Source organism: Pinus tabuliformis, chromosome 4_2 (assembly GCF_031772625.1).
Source record: "Pinus tabuliformis cultivar Carrire ecotype Pingquan chromosome 4_2, CPIR1, whole genome shotgun sequence".
Taxonomy (NCBI): Eukaryota; Viridiplantae; Streptophyta; class Pinopsida; order Pinales; family Pinaceae; genus Pinus; species Pinus tabuliformis.
The window spans coordinates 977,367,448-977,388,107 of record NC_142304.1 but is presented as its reverse complement, the minus strand read 5'-3'; positions in this window follow the sequence as shown (position 1 = coordinate 977,388,107).

Sequence of the window (20,660 nt, the reverse complement as noted above, 5' to 3'; positions counted from 1 at the left end):
TCGAGCACCCTAAAGGGTCCTTAACAGTCGAGTACCTAAAGGTCCTTGGGGTCGAGTACCTCTCCTTATTAGTCGAGCGTGCTTACGCACCCTAAAGGTCCTCTCCCTATGGTCGAGCCTGCTTACGCATCCTTAACAGTCGAGCACCTAAAGGTCCTTATGGTCGAGCACCTAAAGGTCCTTATCAGTCGAGCCCCCTAAAGGGTCCTCTCCCTATGGTCGAGCGCCTCCGGTCCTCTCCTTATCAGTCGAGCCTGCTTATGCATCCTCTCCCTCTTGGTCGAGCACCTATATGCATTCACGCTCTCTCGATCGAATAGGGTGAGGTACAACCGACTGGATCCACTCCCCGCGCTTTTCTCTGAACCGACTGGATCCACTCCCATGATGCGCTGGTAAGGATGCACTTCACTGATAAGGATGCACCTTATCGAGGGTCTTAACAGCACCCTAGGCACCAGTCTCGACAAATTTCATATACCACTGCAGGGGTTATAGGGCCTCATGTTCTCTACCCTCGACCCTGCAACTCTACCCGCCGCCCTACACCATCGACCCTACGCCTCACTTATCGATACGGCATCTCGAACTAATTGGTTCATTTCGACCAGTGATTCCAGTCATTCATTATATATGTCATTACGCTCGCAACCTCACTGGCATTTCTGGTGTAACGTATATAAAGAAAAGCATTGATCTAGCTTGGTCGAGCCTCACTGGCATTTCTGGTGTAACGTATATAAAGAACCTGCCTCTCCCTCTCCTCTCCTCTCCTTAACAGTCGAGCCCCCTAAAGGGTCCTTATCAGTCGAGCCCCCTAAAGGATGCGTTAGCACACTCGACTGTCAAGGCCGCCATCGCCCTATATTATTTAGGGGCGGAGCCACTCACTATTCCGATGGTGAGGACCGGAGGGGCTCGACTGTTAAGGAGAGGGGTCACTCACTATTCATATGGTGAGGGTCCTTAACAGTCGAGCCTGCTTATGCATCCTTAACAGTCGAGCCTGCTTACGCATCCTTAACAGTCGAGCATGCTTACGCATCCTACGAGATAGGCCATTTGACCGTGGCGCGGAGAGGTTAGAAAGATAGGGTCGAAGAGAAAGGGTGAGGTTCTGATCTGAAAGGGAAGTGTAAGTTCCGATCCTAAGGTACCCGCAGGGTATAGGTTTAGTTATTTATATCTTAGATTATTGAACCAATGTACAAGGACCCTACCAGGGTATCAGTCTTACTACCCGCCAGGGGAGTTTCAGTTACAACCCCACCTAAAGGTATAGGTTTTTGTCTTTTCATTATATATGAAATTACCTATAGTGGAACTGATAACTAAAGCGTTCCTGTGCTTTGTCACAGTATTTACGTATAATAAAGAGAAGGTATAATCCTACTATTGAATAGCACCAGCGTCCTTGTCTCTTGGTCACTTGGATCCACACATCTACCACCCTGCCGGGTTTCTTTCTATCCGTCTCGACGAGATCTCCTTCAGACCTCATCCGTCGTCCCGACTTGAAATGTGAAAGATGGGGCAGTATCTACTTGGATCTCCCGAAGGGCATAATAATAATGCTGAAGCTGATCGATCGAAGCGTGTTCCCTATGTGCTAGCTCTCCGCCGCTATGAAATGCCCGGTATGTCTGGCAATGGGTTCGTATGGCCCGGTAAGCCTAGCGTGAGCGTCCGTCCCGGTCCTCTAGCGTCAAAGCAAGCCAGCAAGCCCGGTTCTTCTCCCAGCCTGCCAGTAACAAAAAGCCAGTAACAACCAGCAAGCAGCAATCCCAGAATCCTAGCGAGGCCAGCCATTCATTATGCCCTCCAAATTCATTCCCGCAATCCCGGCCAGGTCAATAAATGGTGGAAAAAAATATTTCTGTCTAGGTGGGCTAGGCTTAGCTGTAAAAGTGGATAGGTAGGAAAGAGAGAGTCAAGAACTAACTAGCTTCGCTTCGTTGCAGCAGTTATAACGTCTTCAAATGCCACTCCGTACCTCAATCTCAGTAAAGGTTCTAAGCGTCCACCCACCCAACAAGCAGGTCCTTCCTCCCATAGAATATAATAAGTAATGTAGTTCCTAGAACTGTTCGGAGATCCCACAACTGAGCTGTCCAACTGACATAAAGCGGCGTGTAGGCTTGAAAAGGGAATACGATGGTAGTCATAGTGCAAATGCCCAAGGACGAACTTCTCAGTTCTGGCTATAGTTCCGATAAAAGAAAAGCAAGTAGTTAGGATGGGTGAAAAGGGAGAACTTCATGGGCTCACTTACCTTAACGGGTCAAGAGAGGGGGAGATAGCTCTGCTTTTGATCCACTACTTGTGGATGATGGACGAGAACTGAGAGGAGCCAACCCTACTCTAGATTGACTTGCCCCTAGCCGTACAGTTATCGATATATGTACAGTTATAATTACAGTTATAATTATATGTACCGGAAAATCACTGCCTTGTCCCCTCTCTTCTCTCTTTACCCGCCTCAGAAGAAGAAGCCGTAACGTTATGTACCGGCAAAGGCCCCTACCTTCAGTTATAGATATATATATGACCTTACCGTTTATATATAATCTATCTGGTCCGGGCGTAGCAGGACACCCTTAAGTTGCAGGGAATAGGAATGAACGAATTAGCTAAAGGGAAGGCCCCTATAACGAGGGGAAACTTGCTTATTGATCCATTCCATGGCAAGACAGGGGCTCTTAAGACGGGCTCATAATACTGAAAAAGACCAGCTATTTACTAATGTATGTCGTGCTGGATTGAATGATGGATGGATAATTACATATATAACAACGATTATTCCTTACCGGGTATAAAAACGAGTAAGGCAGTGGGAATCAAGAATCTCCGCCCACACGAATGAGGCATTTTTGGCATTCTTGCCTACTGGATTGGTAATAAGGAGGAAGGAACGCTACCGCGGGATGGAGGTATTATTTTGAATGATCGAAACCGCTCTACAACAAACACAATCGGGATCTCTAGCGGTGGAGTCTTTCTATATGGACCAAGGAGTCGTCAATCAATATGAACCAGGGTCTCTATAGGAAAGGGGCTCTATAACAACCGGAGGAGACTAAATGGAAAAACCGCCATTTGTCTGTCAGCAAGGCTATATGAACAACCAGTCATCTCTATGAAGCAAGGGCCCTATAACAACCGAGGCTAGATGGAACACCCCTTCATCTAAAACAACCAGGCTCCTTCCTCTTTAAACTCTTTCACAAGGGCTCCGCTTTAAACTCTTTCCAGGGCTCTTTATTTCTAGAGCGCTCTTTAAACAGCTGCTGTTCTAAAGGTTCGAAAGGCTGATATCCTTCCTGTGTTGCCCTGCGGGTTCTTAGAAGGAATCACAAACTCTTTATCCAAGCGTGCTCCCCCACCCAGAAGACTAAGAATTTGCCTTTGGCCGCTCCTAACCGGCCAGCCAACTCGGCAGACTAATAAGTAAATCCGATCAGAGCGTTCCTTTGCCTTTCCAGTAGGGCATTGTTTGTTGGCCATTCTTGTTGATGTTGGCACGGATTTAACTGACGGACGGGCGAACGAACGAACTACCTGTGCTGTACCAGATATGCTTTGCCAATTGAAGAAAGAAAATGACGTGGAGATCTTGTCCGGCCCACGGGGGGAGATGTGTTGCCCAGCCTTCGAGTCCTGCTTCTTTCACCTTCCGACTTTGGGGGGTTTATATATTGCTCAAGGCTGCTTTATGCTTTGATCGAATAAGCGGAGATCCCATACGATGCTAAAGCGTAATTACATATCTAATGAATGACTGGAAGAAATGGAAGAAGTTCACAATTCGATCTCTCAAAATAGCATAATGACATATATAATATATGCTTTGGCGGAGGTTTGAACAGATTTCGATGGCGGTGGTCGAGCGTTCGTTGCCTCTCCCAGAGGTCGAGAGTTCGACAGGCTCACCCTCACCCTACTATTATAGCATTTTCAGGACCCTTTAGGGGGCTCGACTGATAAGGACCCTCACCATATGAATAGTGAGTGACTCCGTCCCTTTTGGTTGAGTCTGCTTACGCATCCTCTCCCTCTTGGTCGAGCACCTAAAGGTCCTTAACAGTTGAGTCACTAACGTACCTGGGCATGGTGGTAGTTATATATGAGCATGTAGTTTAGGTTCAGTATGGCGTAATGACATATATAATGATAGTGATTTCCTAGCTAGAGAGAGAAGAAAGACCAGTCTATGAGCATGTGGTAGTTGCGGCTTCATAAAATAGAGAAGTGGATCCACTCCCCGTACTTTATCTCTCAGCCTAACTGGATCCACTCCCCGTACTTTATCTCTCTCGATAAGGCAGGTGTCCTCCGGAGGCCGGGCACCTACCAGGGTGACCGCTCTTTCTAACCGACCGATAGGGGTGACCGATAGGGGTGACCAATAGGGGTGACCGAAGTTACCGCAACCGACCACGGCCAATAGGGTGCGTAAGCACACTCGACTGATAAGGACCTTTAGGTACTCGACCCCAAGGGAGAGGAGAGGGACCGACTTTCTCTCTCTCTCGATAGCGAAGCGCAGGTGGCCGGGCACCAATAAGGTACGACTTTCTCTCTCTCTCGATAGCGAAGCGTAGGTAAGGCGGGTGACCAACTTTCTCTCTCTCTCGATAGCGAAGCGCAGGTGGCCGGGCACCGATAAGGTACGATAGCGAAGCGCAGGTGGCCGGGCACCGATAAGGTACGACTTTCTCTCTCTCGATAGCGAAGCGCTGGTAAGGGCTTCGCCAACTGGTAAGGACTTCGCCAACTGGTAAGGACCGACAGGGGCTCGACTGATAAGGACCCTTTAGGGGGCTCGACTGTTAAGGACCTTTAGGTACTCGACCCCAAGGGAGAGGAGAGGAGAGGGCTTCGCTCTTTTCTCTCTCTGAACCGAGCGCTGGTAAGGACCGGAGGGGCTCGACTGATAAGGACCCTTTAGGGGGCTCGACTGTTAAGGGCTTCGCCAACTGGTAAGGGCTTCGCTCTTTCTCTCTGAACCGACTTGATCGATGCGCTGGTAAGGGCTTAGCCTTCACTGGTTAGGACCGGCAGGGTGCGTAGCACGCTCGACTAATAAGGCCGCCATCGGCTCGACTGATAAGGCCGCCATCGAGAGGAGAGGGCTTCGCTCTTTCTCTCTGAACCGAATGGATCCACTCCCATGATGCGCTGGTAAGGACCGGCAGGGTGCGTAGCACGCTCGACTAATAAGGATGCGTAAGCAGGCTCGACTGTTAAGGCCGCCATCACCTTTAGGGTGCGTAAGCACGCTCGACTAATAAGGAGAGGTACTCGACCCCAAGGACCTTTAGGTACTCGACCATAAGGACCTTTAGGTGCTCGACTGTTAAGGATGCGCAAGCAGGCTCGACTGTTAAGGAGAGGACCTTTAGGGTGCGTAAGCACGCTCGACTAATAAGGAGAGGTACTCGACCATAAGGGAGAGGAGAGGGCCGCCATCGAGAGGATGCGTAAGCAGGCTCGACTGTTAAGGACCTTTAGGTACTCGACCATAAGGACCTTTAGGTGCTTGACTGTTAAGGCCGCCATCAAGAGGAGAGGACCCTCACCATATGAATAGTGAGTGACTCCGTCCCTTTAGGGTGCTCGACCATAAGGTCCGTCAGAGTGCGTAGCACGCTCGACTGATAAGGCCGCCATCGAGAGGAGAGGAGAGGAGCGGAGATGGCATTTGCGTGCGTTCTACAGCCACTTCAAAACGCCCAAGCTGGGGACTAAAGCCTAGCGGGGACCTAAAATAGCCCAAAAATAGCCATTTTCACGTGGCTCCAAAGAATGGCTTGCTTTCTCTGAACCAACTGGATCCACTCCCAAATGGTTAGGGCTTCGCGCTTACGGAAATAGCGTATATAAATAAACGGCATCGAAACCCCCTCTCTTGGATAGTCGAGTGTGCTAACGCACCCTAATAAACATTTTCACCCAAGGACCGGAGGGTGCTCGACCATAAGGACCTTTAGGTACTCAACTGTTAAGGATGCGCAAGCAGGCTCGACCATAAGGACCTTTAGGTGCTCGACCATAAGGACCTTTAGGTACTCGACTGTTAAGGATGCGCAAGCAGGCTCGACTGTTAAGGAGAGGACCTTTAGGTACTCGACCATAAGGGAGAGGAGAGGGAGAGGAGAGGGAGAGGAGAGGACCTTTAGGTGCTCGACCATAAGGACCTTTAGGTACTCGACCATAAGGGAGAGGGAGAGGACCCGACAGGGGGCTCGACTAATAAGCACGAGTAGGGCTAGCAAGGATCTTAGCTAAGCTAGAACAAGCAAGGCTAGAAGTGGATCAGTCATCGAGTGGATCCAGTGGTGGAACCGTCTCCGTCCTTCGTCTCATCTCTGTCCTCCGTATCTGTCCTCCGTCTCTATCGAGAGGACTCGACAGGAGGCTCGACTGATAAGGCCGCCATCGAGAGGAGAGGTTCTCGATCCCCGGGAGAGGAGAGGTCCTGCCAACCTTGAGCCTTTGGCCAACCTTGAACCATCGACCAGCCTTGATGGGGCCCATCCTTGACCCTTGATATTTACACCTGTATAAACTGAACAAAACTCCTTACTTCATTATAGCTGACACCATACACAATACACTAATGGTAACCTAATTGAGCAAAATACTTACGCTAAGCTATGTACCCAGCTTGGGGGGTGTAAAGTTGTCGTAAAACGCACGCAAATGGGCTTTCAAGCGACTTAAGGATCCCCCTTCTTAGCATGTTTATCCCTACGGCGCTGCTCCCTTTGTAGTTTCTTATCTGATTTCCCCTTAGAACCATGTGTAGGGTGCTTGAACGGAGGTCTTTGAATTGGAGGTCTTTGAATTGGAGAGTCGGGCTGTTGAATTGGAGCCTTCTCTTTCTCTAGCAGCAGGGTTTCAAGACGAGCAATACGGGGCTCCACGGATTCAAGATGAGCAATACGGGACTCAGCGGATTCAAGACGAGCATTCAATTTTGCATTAATCTCCATCACGGATTCCAAACTAGCCTTTAGATGCTCTATCTGATTATCTTTCTGTTTTAACATATCTTCCTGATTTTGATTTGTCTTTTCCAGATTTTGATTTGTCTTACGGAGCTGATCTATCAGCTCATCCTTATTATCAACCCTCTCATCAGAAGTCTTATTCCTTAGGCTATCCTTCTGAATTAAGTCATACTTTAGAATAGTATCCCCTTGACCTCCGAAGTCCATGACATCTTTAGGTTGTGTGTTTACCCATACATTTTGATTATCAAATATAGGGTCCCTTTTGGTCCCCATCTTGGTTCCTAGGGTCACATGCTTCACCTGCCTCTCAATATCCAGAGTGTGCCAATTGATACTGAAGTTGCGTTCCATCGAATTGTGAACTTCTTCCATCCGGACCTTCCCTTCCTCTCAAAAACAAATCCCCACGAGCCCCGCGAAGGAGGCACTTAACGTGATTACCGAAGGACCCTCTACTCGCACCGTGCTCCTGGTTGCTCGCAGGATGTCCCCTTGCTGAAGGGCACTCATCATATGATCACTAAGTTTTGTAAGTTGAGCCGGTAAGTGAAGAAGGGTGGAAAAAAGAAAGGAAAGGTTGGTAGCACGATCGTAAGAGTAAAGGCACAAAAGTAAGAAGGTCTCACTCAATAGCAATAGTGGTAGTGGTACCTAAGGTAATAATATGTTGGCAAGTGCGTGTGTCGGACGCTGGTCCAACAGCTCTTCTATTGGGAAAGCCCTTACCTACCTTCTTGACAAGGAATTCAATTTGTTGGCATTACAAAGTGAGGTCAGTCGTAAGGTTGTTAAAGCAGGAGCGAAGCGGTTGGTAAAAGTAAAGTAAAGGGAAGCAGCAGGGGCGTAGCGGTAAATGCTTTATATATGTTGCACCCCACCATTGGAATTTCAAACACTTATCCAGATGGAGGATGCCTTTTTGGAATGCCCCTAATGCTTATACTTTTTGACACGGCCAAGTGAAAACATCGATTGAAGTGAGGCTAAGTCCAAGAATTAGGGGGTCTTAAAACCTCAGAAATGAGGATAGGTCTTCACTCCGATAAGTAAGTAAATCCTTGCTTGGAGGTCAGAAGTGCGCTTCAAACGCGCTGTAACACCACTTTCACCCTGGTGCGGGGGTTGAAGCTTGAGGGGAAAAGGCTGGGAAATAAAGAAGGCAAGTAATAGAAATCAGGCCTCTAAGCGAAAGTTAGGGTTTGAGAAGGCGCTGTAAGGCTATCTATAAAGACAAGTAAGGCTTCAGACGCTGGGTTAGGACTCGGTGACCCATCCTTTCTTAAAAGAGCAGGTAAGGCATATCATCGATTTCAATCCTCGCCTCGAGCTTCGGTCTTCTACTTATTGCTTTATCTGTTGATAGTTTGTTCATTCGGGGGTGGGCGGATATAGAGAAAAGGTAGATTGCCAGGCGGAGCAGAAGAGGATATGGACCCCGTACCGGCTCAATATAGGGTAGGGCGATATAACTAACTAACCAACCAACTAACTAACTAACCACCGGTTGAACTCCCGGTCATGTTATAGCCGGCACATCCCCTCCTATCCTATTGCCTATCGGGTTCTCCATCCTTCACTGCTGGAGCTAAGGCCTTCACTGCTTGCTGGAGCTACCATCCATTCACCCATCAGGTAGGAAAATGAAGAGGGTAGCTTTCCCTGCTACTTTCGAACAACTATAATAAGGAGGGTAATTCCATCCAGTGGGTGGGAGGTACTTCCTTCCGGTTGAGTTAACACCGGCATCGACTAGAATTCTAGATAGTTCAACTACAGCCTAACCGGGGGTGAAGCTCTACTCTGTTACTACTCAACCTCCCTCCGATCTTTCCTAAACTATGCCGGTTCAGGATTCTTTTTTATACCAACGTTAGGCAGGTCAGTGGGGTCCTAACTATAGGGTAGTGCCTTCCGAAATAAAGTGCCGTTGGGCAAGAAAGTGAGTTAGGTTCTCAGAGAATCCTCCAACTCCAGGCTAGCCTACCCTTCCTACACCCCCGGGTGATACAGGATGGCCGGGTGAAGAAGGATGGCCGGAACTACCTTTATCTTCCTGGGCGGGGTTACCTTCCCTTAACTTCTATACAACCAACCACCTCTCCTCCTGATGAACTCAATCTTGTATGGCGATAATTCCTTGCCCTCAGAAGCGCAAGCCCCTCCGGGACCTTCTATTCTATCGTCGTCTGTCGGTAAGGACTTACCTTCTTTCTATCGGGTATCGCATCAATAACGCTCTCTACTCTCCATTGAAGCGGGTCAGTATATCTTGTCTGGTGGGAACTTGGGGAACAGAATCTCTCCTATCACATATGGTGCATGAAGGGGTTTGATGTTCTTCGCTCGTGCATAGCTTAGGTTAGTGACAAGTGGGGTTGAACTTGCACGTGGACTTGCCGTACTTTGCGGGATTGGTGTACTTGGTGTACTTGGTGTACTTGATTGTTGGACTTGGCTTTCCTTCTACTGCACTTGGTTAGACTGAAGTTTGGGTTCGCTTAAGGCTTATGGATACTTATTCCTTCCCGGTTACGCGCAAGGGGCTTCTTCATTCTATCGCTCCTTCCATCTTCTTAGCTGTTCCATCCATTGTTACTACAAGATGTTCCTACATTCACGTGTTCCAACACAAGCTCCTTTTCACTTTTGATGGGTCAGTCACAAGCAGTGTTCTTGAGTTCGTGCTGGTGTTGACATGGATCTAATCTCCATATCTCTATTTTCAATGTACGAGGTCAACTTACCCAGACTTCTACTCATCTGCTTTTCACATCTACCCTCGTCATTCACACAAAGGAACCTGCAGCTTTAGGCTCCTGCATATATAGCTTTGGCCTTTATATTCATGCCGAGCTTACGGGGTTCGAAGGAAAGGGGCGGAGCTTCATCTACCTTAGACATTCATCCAATGTGTAAAACACATGAGCGCATGAGGATCAACGGGCTGAGGAAGTATGCCCACATCATGAAGCAGCCTTAGTATCCGTAGCTCTAGGGTGAGCTTGCCGAACTCTCGACAAAGGCCGCCATCGTTCATACATCTCTTTTTAGTCTCCCAGCCAAACACACATGATCATGAGGAGGACACTTTATAGGTTCTTGATGCCAACACAACTTTGAGTTGGTTGGGCTATCTACGGGCAGTCCATCAAACCAACCATGAGCTTGAGGTGAAGGGTGCGCTAGCTCTTCATCCGGGGTTCTTCTTCTTTATGAATGCTTGGTTATGATACAGCTGCCCTTTGAACTCCTTTATTCTATGTGTTGTGCTCCTACATCCCTTAGGTTACGGGTTAGAGGACAGGGACCAGCACTTGATATGATTTGACCTTTGACTTCACAAAAGGAAGGCCTCTTCTACTTCGGAATCCAAATTGGACCTCACTCACTGTCAGGTAGATTGACAGTGCTTCATCCAGGTTAGTTACCAGCTCTTGGGGGTAGTCTCGACTCGAAGATATACTCTATCTATTCTTCCCCGATATCCGGTCGATGGTCGACTCCATATCTCGGACCATCGCACACCAGCTCAAGACCCGGAGTCTTTCGTGATCGTATCCCTCTTCTCGTATGGAGGAAGGTCTTCTGCCTGCGAAGATACAGATAGCAGCAGTTCCATGGTGACCGACTGAGGGTTTCTGACCACGCCACTTATCAACTGGAGTCATGTTACTGACAGCTCTAGTCAGCACAAGGTTTAGAACATAATTTGAGCAGTAAACAACTTCTGCCCAAAACTTAGTTGGTAGATCTTTGGCCTGCAGTAGACAACGAGCCATTGAAACCAAAGTCCGATTCTGTCTTTCTGCTACGGCATTCTTATTAGGTTTGTGAGGAACAGATCTCTGCCAAGCAATATGTTTACGGGGGATTTGTGTCCCTCGATCAACAAAGGGGAGAATGCCCGATCGAAGGTCCCAATTAGACCTTCTCTCGTTTGGAATAGCACCTCCGACCGGTATGTGGGCCCGGTTGCCACTAAGGGGTTGGATTTCTTTTCAATTACGCGTAATCTAAAGTCCTAAAGGCTTTCTAAGATGCATTGCGTCAAAGTCAAACTAATCTACGCTAATCTATCCTATCCTGATAAGATTTCTAGAAGAGCTATCTAAAGCTCAAGGAAGCGATAAAACAGAGGTCAAAATTGGCTAACCTATGGCTAAATGATGATGGTGGTCAAGCAGATGATATCTCATTCCCAAGGGTCCCAATGTCTCATCCTAAGAGGATTACCATCTCCAAACAGGTGCCGGCAGTAGGAACTCCTTTCAAGTATATCAAAGGGACATCAACAACTTATCAAGGCAACCAAGGTGACCTTGAGACATATGATGGATAAATCATGCATCATCATTAGGAGCATAAATCAAAATTTTGATAAGAGAGCCTAAATTTCATTGAAATAACAATTTATTCTAAGTAAGCAAAAGCACAAAATGGTCTAAGACTCAAGTACTAAAAATGAAATCTATCTAAGTCAAGCAAACAAAGCAAAGTGAATGAAACAAAACCAAGTATGATACAAAGGGTGTAAGATGAAAGATTGAGCTAAGCTTTTCTTGGTGTACAGGAATTTGGAAATGAAAACCCTTGGTGGAAGACAAGTAGTATGAATTCTTTTCACCAAATCTTTCGACTAAACTAAAAAGGGGCCAACCCAAAGATGAGGGTAAGGCTTAGTCATATGCCTATAAGCTTGATTCCATATCATGACTGAATCTTCATAGGTGAATCGTCTTCGATTTATGGTTTCAATACAAACTGCCTTATCCTTAAAGCGGTTTAGCTCTACATGATCATAGGTGTCAACCACAGGATGCTCAAGTCTATTCTCACACACAGGGCTTGTGACATCAGTGCTGGCGGTACTTGTTACAATTGGTAAACCTTCCTCCAACGGGGCAGAAAATCGCCCTATCATGATGTTATGAGGGTATGACAGATTCATCCCTCTCTCTTCTTGACTGAAAGGAATTGACAAATCCCCTATCATGATGTTATTACTTCTTCGACTTTGAATAAGTGCTTCCTCCATAAGTTGATTTGGATTGATCAATCCTCTCCCTCCACTTGTCGGTTCTACCCCACCAGTTTCTTCTTCCTCAGTCATAGTCAATGGTGCTGTGTGCATAGGCTTCTGGCCCTTATCCTCCTCCTTTCTGAGCTTCTTTTCCGAAATGTCATTCCCTTTATAACTTGAGTGGTTACCTCCTACCATGTATAGACTTGAAACTTCTTGACAAGTTGACTAAAATCTCTCTTGGGGGCCTTCAGTAGCCTCTTCTACATGGCATTTGAAGAATGGTTATCTATAGATTCGAACCATTCTTTCCTCAGCATTGGGAATAGATGAATAGGACAAGTCCATTTGCAGATTGCCTCCCAATTCTGCAGACCACTTTCTAGATAATAGCATGCCATAAGCAGCAGGTATGTCAATCACTACCACATCCATCATGGTGGATATGTCGGGATAAGCTAATAAATCGGCCTTGATATCTTTCAAAGTGGGCCGTGGACTTTGATTTCCTTGGAGTCTATCCCACATACATTACCATAAGGGCGAGTGATTTCTAAGCCTAACGCCGACACTGAAGTTAAGGGCATAACATTTGTAGCTGCTCCAGAGTCTAACATACCATTATGCAAGAGTAATCCTTCCAAAAGAAAGGTGATGTCAAAAGGCAGGCTTATGTCCTCCATTTATTCTCTCATAGACTGCACTATGCAAAAGAATTGGGGGATCAGATAGAAGTTATTCCTTCAAGCTTTCTTGGCAAAATTGATTCACTTTCTCATTTTGGGTAGGAAGTTTTAGTCATTCACTAAGGGGAAAAGGCATTTTGATCTTCCTAATAACTCCTTCGAGATCAATATTTAGATCTACATATTGAACTCCTTTAGGGTTGAGAGGAGTTTGGTTAGGTTTGGATAGAGTCAGAGTGTCTAATCCTAAAGTCTTATTATCTAAGGACTTAGGTTGTTGAGCCTCAATCGCTTTCTTATTTTTAGAAGTTTTCCACTTATCTGGCCTAAGCTTCTCTCTAGTTTCTTCATCCATGTCACGTACCCGGCTGCCTCAGTGACCCATCGGGGCTACGGGGTTGTTGTTATATACGTAATTACGCAAACTAACTACAGATAGCCCAACGGGGGCAGTAGAGTCACTATCCTTTCCATTGAACTAATAGCCCAGGCGAAGGCATGTAGGATTTACCGAGAGTCTCGAAGATACAAGAGTAAGAGGTTGAATAAGACTTACCAAGACAACCAACCAAGCAGGCCAATGAATCTAGCTAGGAAAGGACTTACTGACCTGGTCAATTCATCTATCTATATGGAGGAAATCACTTTGATCCCGCCTAAGCCTCTAACTACGCTGCTTCACTCTAGCCAGAGTAGATGGTAAATTCAATAGTGACAAGGTGGCGTTGCCGTCCAGACCATCCATCCTATCCAGACAGACCAGCAAGCAAGAAGACCAGCCAGCAAGCCAGCGCCTTCTGCAAGCCAGAATACTTCATTCTTTCTGGGCCCCCGAGGAGTATCGGTGCTTATGGGCCATTCCTTTCCTTCTGTGAGGCCCCGGCCGGCAGCAGCCCAGCTTATCCGGGCCAGCAAGCAGGACAGGGTGGACGGAATGATTGATTGATTGAAACCGATACTGAAAACTGATATCTTCTCTCCTCGAATCACCTACAAAAACCATCCTCATTGAAACGAAGTGGTGAATCATATAATAAGAATATGATGAAATATCGCTCCTGCAACAATGAAGTGGAAGTGGTGCATCATTAGATAAGGATATGACGGAATCTCCTTCCTGCAATGACTGATCTGATATGATCATTCCTACCTCTCCTTTAGTCGAGAGTTCGGCAAGCTCACCCTATATTGCTACCAAAATGCCAGTGAAGAAATCGATCTATCATTCATTCATGATCGATTTCATTACACCAGAAAATGCATATATTATAGCGGAGGTTAGATTTCGATGGCGGCCTTATAGTCGAGAGTTCGGCAGGCTCACCCTCACCATATGAATAGTGAGCCCCCTAACGGGTCCTACCGGGCCTCAAATTAGATTGCGTAATTACGTATATAATGACTGGAATCACGGACAAGTTTCAGTGATGGCGGCCTTACTGCTTACGCATCCTCCCCAGGTTAGATCAGTCCAAGAGCAGGCTGGTTCCGCTGGGCTCAGGGAGTAGGGAGGCCATTTCCAGGAGTGGGAAAAGGGCCCGGGAGGGAAGGAAGCAAAGGCCCCATACTACTATGGGCATGATTCGATTAGTCATGATGTCCTCTCCCGTTGGTCGAGCCTGCTTACGCATCCTCTCTTTGTCAGATCGTAGTGTCTTATATATGTCATTATGGCATGACTCGATAGCAAGCTCATAAGCCAGCCTATGTTGCGGTAGTTTTCCAGAGGCATGCATCGAGAGTGGAATTTCGTCTGAAGACCATTTGCGTGTGTTTTACGGCTACTTGACACGCCCAAGCTGGCCCTCGGAACCTGCGTAGACCTAAGAAATAGCCTAATTTGCTGCCGTAATGACATATATAATGAGAGTGATTTCCTAGCTAGAGAGAGAGAAGAAAGACGAGGTCGAGGAAGGAATCAGCCTTTCCACATTAGATTGGGTTCAAAGACCAAGATCTGTAATATCCAGTGACTTCTTCAGCCTAGTCCTCATTGTTCCAATCCCAAAAGAGGTATCCCAGTGATGATCAAGTCATCCACATGGAGTACAATCACCAACACATGGTCATCTACCCTTCGAACAAAATCATTACTCTCGGACCCACACCTCACAAATCCTGAGTTTATAAATAATTTATCAATCTTATCATACCAAGCTCTCAATACCTGCTTAGGTCCATAGAGAGACCTTTTCAATTCGCATACATTTATGATCGGTCGTGGCTTATCAAATCCGGGAGGCTCCTCCATGTAGATGTCCTCCTACAAGTCTCCATTGATAAATGCACTCAACACATCAATTTGATGCACCTCCTGTCCACGACGAGAAGCCAGAGCAAGCACTATGCTGATGGAGACCATACAAGCCACGGAAGCAAAGGTCTTGGTGTAGTCCATGCCCTCCTGTTGAAAGAATCCCTTAGCCACCAACCGAGCCTTATAGTTCTCCACCTGTGCCTCAAAGGTATAATTGGTCTTACAGACCCGCCCCACCACATTCCCACCACGGAGGCGAGGAACCAACTCCTAAGTGGTTTTCCTAATAAGTGCATCATGCTCCTCCTTTATGGCATTGTTATGATCTACTTCTTATTATTTAAGGCCGGGGCGATACGAGAGAGCTCAACGTGAATCTCCCCCGCTCGACCTCTTATTATCTATATATCTATCTATCTATATATAGAAGGGAGGGGAGGTAATCTATGCACCCCGTAAAGCGGATCTGTTAGTACCTCTCCCTTTCCCATTCCCATTCCCATTCCTGGTTAGTCAGCCGCTCCCATTCTAGTACTATTACTAGTCAAAGCCAGGGCACCACCATTACCAGTTAGCTCCGGTTAGCTGCTCCTTGAGGCTGCATTCGACCCACTACAGACAGATATGCCGGCCGGCCTGCGAATGCTTGAATTGGCACATTATAGTCTTACTAGAATAGGGGTCAAATATATCAATAGCAGTCCTCATATCGAGATATCCGCTGATAGGAGGGTCGAGAACTTGCAGATACAGATCAATATGTAGATCATCCAGGTGCAAATCCAATCCTAGATCGAGAACGAGTAGACAATTGTAGGTAGTTCGAGCATCCCTTCCATTTCGAGAGCTAGAAGCAGGAGAGCTTGTTGTTTACCCATAAGCAGCAGTGACAGGTCCAGCATCAGTCGTATACCCCATAAGATTCTCAGTTTAGCAGAGTTTATACAGATCTAAAACGGTATAGTCTGTATGTATCACATGTCCTATCTCGTACTCATTAGTTTCAGTATAGACCCGTATTGTCTGACATGCTTCTACTTATGTGAATCTAGGAGGCTATTCTCTCGCCTACCATCCTTTCCCTCGCCTGTATATAGGTAGCCTTTCCCTCGCATAGGTTTCCCTCGCATAGGTAATAGGTAGCCTTTCCCTCGCCTACGCTATTGATTGACTGCATAAAGTAAGGTGCCTCCCCTGGACCCCTAGAGCTCACCGGGACCATGGGGGTATCCGGGTCACTAGATTAGAGGGAAGCTGAGCCAGATAGATTCATATTTTGACTAAGATAAGGGGCGCGATACTTGGACTCGAGCGAGGTTAACTCCCGACTAAAAGTAGGGGAATAGGGGAGGGAATGGGGGAAAGACCAAGACTTTAGAAGGAGGATAACCTAACACCTAACACCCAGCAGTCATAGCATAGTCGTAGCCCTAACTAACTAAGTAGCCCTGGTAGATCAACCTAACTAAGCCTTATCCCTACCCATTTTATTATTAGCATGCTCAGTAAGGCCTATGATACTCCTGCTACTGGACTTGCTCCTGCTCCTGCTTCCACCTAAGCCTCTGGTACCTTTGTCCTAGCTCTTGGCTCTGCTACTGCCTCTACTTGTTAGTGTCGGTGTTGTCTTTATTACCCCAAAGGAGGCTGTACTTGACTTTTAGGCCTTATTTCCCCAATACCAAGAATATCATTGAGTATGAGGCTTGACTCGAGCTTAGTGTAATGATTGACCTAGGAGCCTACTCCATCTAGGCCTTTGGCGATTCCTAGTTGATCGTGAAGTAAGTCTAAGGTGAGTATGCTATACGCGATCCCACGCTTGTCGCTTACCGTAGCATTGTCTCTCATTTGTTGTGTAGTCGCTTCTGCACATCGCATGTCCACAACGAGACGATTTGGATCTTTATACGATACTGTCGCCAGCGTCGCTAAATACCACTAAGCTTCACCTTCCTTTCCAGCCAGCATCGGCCAAACATAAATGATACGAGTCAATCTTCGGCGGATTCTCAGTATACGCTTTATTCACCTCTCCAAGCACCTTCTAACGGCAAACCATATAATATCGAATGGCCCACACTAATCAAACCTCTAACTCAACGCACTAAGCTCACTAATAACAACTAGCTAAGTTTATTACCTTGTTTATGAAACGTTACGATGCTCTGTTTCTTTTTGTTTATTAGTCAGCACTAAATTAGAGAATCTTAGAGAATCTAAAGAGAATCTTGGCTTGTTGTTACTAGCTTGTATCTTAGCTTGTTTGGTTGTTTCAAAGACTGCTATGCTTGTTTCAAAAGAAGAAAAAAAGATTCAGGCTCAAAAAACGGTCTGTGTCTCCAGCGGAGGAAGACGAATCCATTACTTAGCTATCGTCTCGTACTGCCTGAGGAATGGAAGTAACGGTACGGTAAGGCTGATACTTGAGTTCCCGAAAGGTGTCCATCATCAAGGCAGAGGAGCCTCAATGGTGAGGTCTGAAAATAGCTATGAAATCAGTTCAAGTGGTGTTCTCGGGCTCTATCTCTTTATTAAAGGTGGCGTAAAGAATACCTTTATATCCTTTATGAAACTCGATCCGTGTCTCTGTGTTAGCTGCGTGCATCAAGGTCCCGTGTGGGGGGGGTGTTTGTGGCAGTTTTCCTCGCTATTTTTCTAGCCTCGGAGGTTCGAGTCAGCCTCAGAATCGTATTATCATGAGTAGTAGTCGTGTCTACCACTAGATTCTAAGCAGTGGTATTTTTGCCTATCACTTAGGAACTGCTGCTAACAGAGGTGAGATTATTGCGTATAAGCAAACCTACGGATGAAAGTTGAAGCTGCGGTCGTTAAGTTTAATACATTCCAAGTAAATGATTCACTACCTTTCAAAGAGTATAATCCAATCCATCACAGAGTTATAGGGTTCGGTGGCTGCAAGTGGACTCTGTGCCTCCTGTGTTCTCTAAATGCGTGGGAAAGAGTGGGTTCTCCTTGCCCTCGGAAGCGCAAGACCTCCGGACCTTGTCTGATCATTCTCCCTGGAAAACCTCATAGGCATTTGTCACCTTAGCTTTGGTCACAAGTTTGCTAATTGATCTTTCTCGAGGGTAGTAACTCCTTGTTGGTGTTCCAGTTGAGTCTCGGTTGCAAGATTCTCTTTGATCCGTGAGTGAGCCTATACTGCTTGCTCTCATCGTTTCGAGATCTTGGGAGCTTGACCTTGAACCGTAGAGCCTCTCGATTTGTGTTGTTTATACACCCTAGGGAGCCCCTAATAGCATATTCTTAGGATATTTGGCTACGGGGTCATAGGATAACTAAGCTTGTATTCCCTGAGAGGCTCTTCAGATTGAAGTACATTCCGCGTACGACCGCGGTTTCGTCCCACCTCGACGGCGTTGCTTTTCCCAATTGCTCCCAGTCGGGCTACAAAAGGTTCAAGATCCTGTGCTACCTCGAGCGACCACTGGAGCTGGTAGCGTAGCAAGGCTTTATAGGCCATTTGCACAGATTAGATTTGCTCTCAGGACTAAGAGACCATATTGTTCGAACTTCGCAATACATTGTCGTCAAGCGATAGTCCTACGGAAAGTTATGTCTCTTAACATCCGGCACTCCACGATCGATGGTCACGTTCACTCTGACCTATAAAAGAAATATTGTCATTCTGCATGATGTACTCACTCCCCATGATCGATCGGTCGGAGAAAGAGCCCACACGAGATCGAAGCGTGGCCTGCTTTTGTTACGGTATAAGCCCATAGCCTATGTCGAACTTGACTCATCCTTTTAGACCTCAAACCAACCTTACTTTACCACCTTAACACAAAAAGCAAGAACCTGGCCGTAGCTGGTAATATGAATTTAGTGATCCTGGCTATCGCTGGTAACTTGACCTCGTCAACATGGCGTTATAGCGGGTGAATTCTACTTTTTGAGTATGGCGGTATAACTGGTAATTTGACCCAATAAGCTGGCATTTTAGACGCTGGTCAATTTCGCGTTATAAGCTGGCCCTTTAGGGAAGACTAAGAAACTTTGAAATTATGCGCAAACATAGCATACTGGTCAATTTCAATTTGTGATCCTTAATTGTACCGATCAATCTATCTTAAGTAACTTGGTCTTATCCTGGTACTAATAAACTGGGAAATTAGAACTAATAACCTAACACTGTACTTGGTCATTTCGATAGTGTGAACATGGCCATATAGTTGTGAAGACGACTTTCATAACCTAGCGTCATATTGGTAATTGATCCAGCAAGAGCCTGGCGCTGTACCTGGGAATTTTTGACCTTGGTTATCCTGGCCTAGCGCGTAGAAGATTTCACTTATAGAACCTGGCCATGAATAGACTATGTATCTTATTCTTATCCTCTTATCTCATTATTAGTCAACTACTAACAACAAGTAATCTATCCCAATGGAATCTACTTCACTAAAACTAGAACTAGCTTAGGAACTCTAACTAAACTTCTCTAACTCTAACTAAACTCTAATCTTCTAACTAAACATAGCTCTTCTAACTAGCTCATAGCTCCTAACTAAACCTACTCATTATTCTTAACTAACCCTAACACACTCATCGATTCACTAACACATTCATTGATTCACATAAACAACACATTACGCCCTAGCATCTCTAATTAGGTAGGGAACAATCCATACCCTTTCAATTTAGGGCACCAGCACTTCCTTCATTAGGTAAGGGGGCACCTCACCCTCCTGAGTCTCGCCCTACTTACTGACCTCGTCCTACTTGGGTAGGTGTTTGAAGCGTTCTCACGTTGAAGTGCTCACCGGAAGAACATGTTTCTTCGGGGCCAACCAAAAAAGACGATGAGTCCTTACACCGGAGTATGCCCTAAGGTCTTGCCTCACCTGAGTCTGCATCACCTGAGCCCACCTGATTATGCCTTACAAGAGCCTGCCCGACCTGGTCTCGCCCGGCCTAACCTCGTCCTGCTCGGCCTTCAAGCTTCCTCACGCGTTCTAACGCCTATCCTGGCTGGGTATACGCTCTTCGGTCAATAAGAAAATATGTCTGCGGTAATGGTTATAAACCTACCACAAATTACCTTACCCAAAGCTGTCTTATCACGAAGCTGTATCACGAAGCTGCCTTATCACAATCACGAACAACATATACTTGACTGATCACGAACAACTATAAATCAAACTATCAATAAGAAGATAAGTAAATTGAAAAGAGGAGGTGGGTGATTCTATTCTGGTTCCTATCTCGAATGACGTAATTACGTATATAATGAATGCCGACCAAGACAATGAGTAAGTGACTGCTGGTCATTATGCATGAATGAGATATCTCTTTGTATACGATATTATGATTGATGATTCGAGCGAATCGTACCTATAAACCGCCTAATTGATGGTGAAATGGTGGTAGTTTAGGTTCAGTGTGCAACGTACCTGGGCATGGTGGTAGTTAGTTATATATGAGCATGTAGTAGTTTAGGTTCAGTATGGCGTAATGACATATATAATGATAGTGATTTCCTAGCTAGAGAGAGAGAGAGAAAGACCAGTCATTGTTATATATGAGCATGTGGTAGTTGCGGCTTCATAAAATAGAGATTCAGATCGTAATGGCATATATAATTCAATGTAGACTTACTCGATCTATCTCTCTTTAGCTAGCCTATGTTGCGGTAGTTTTCCAGAGGCATGCATCGA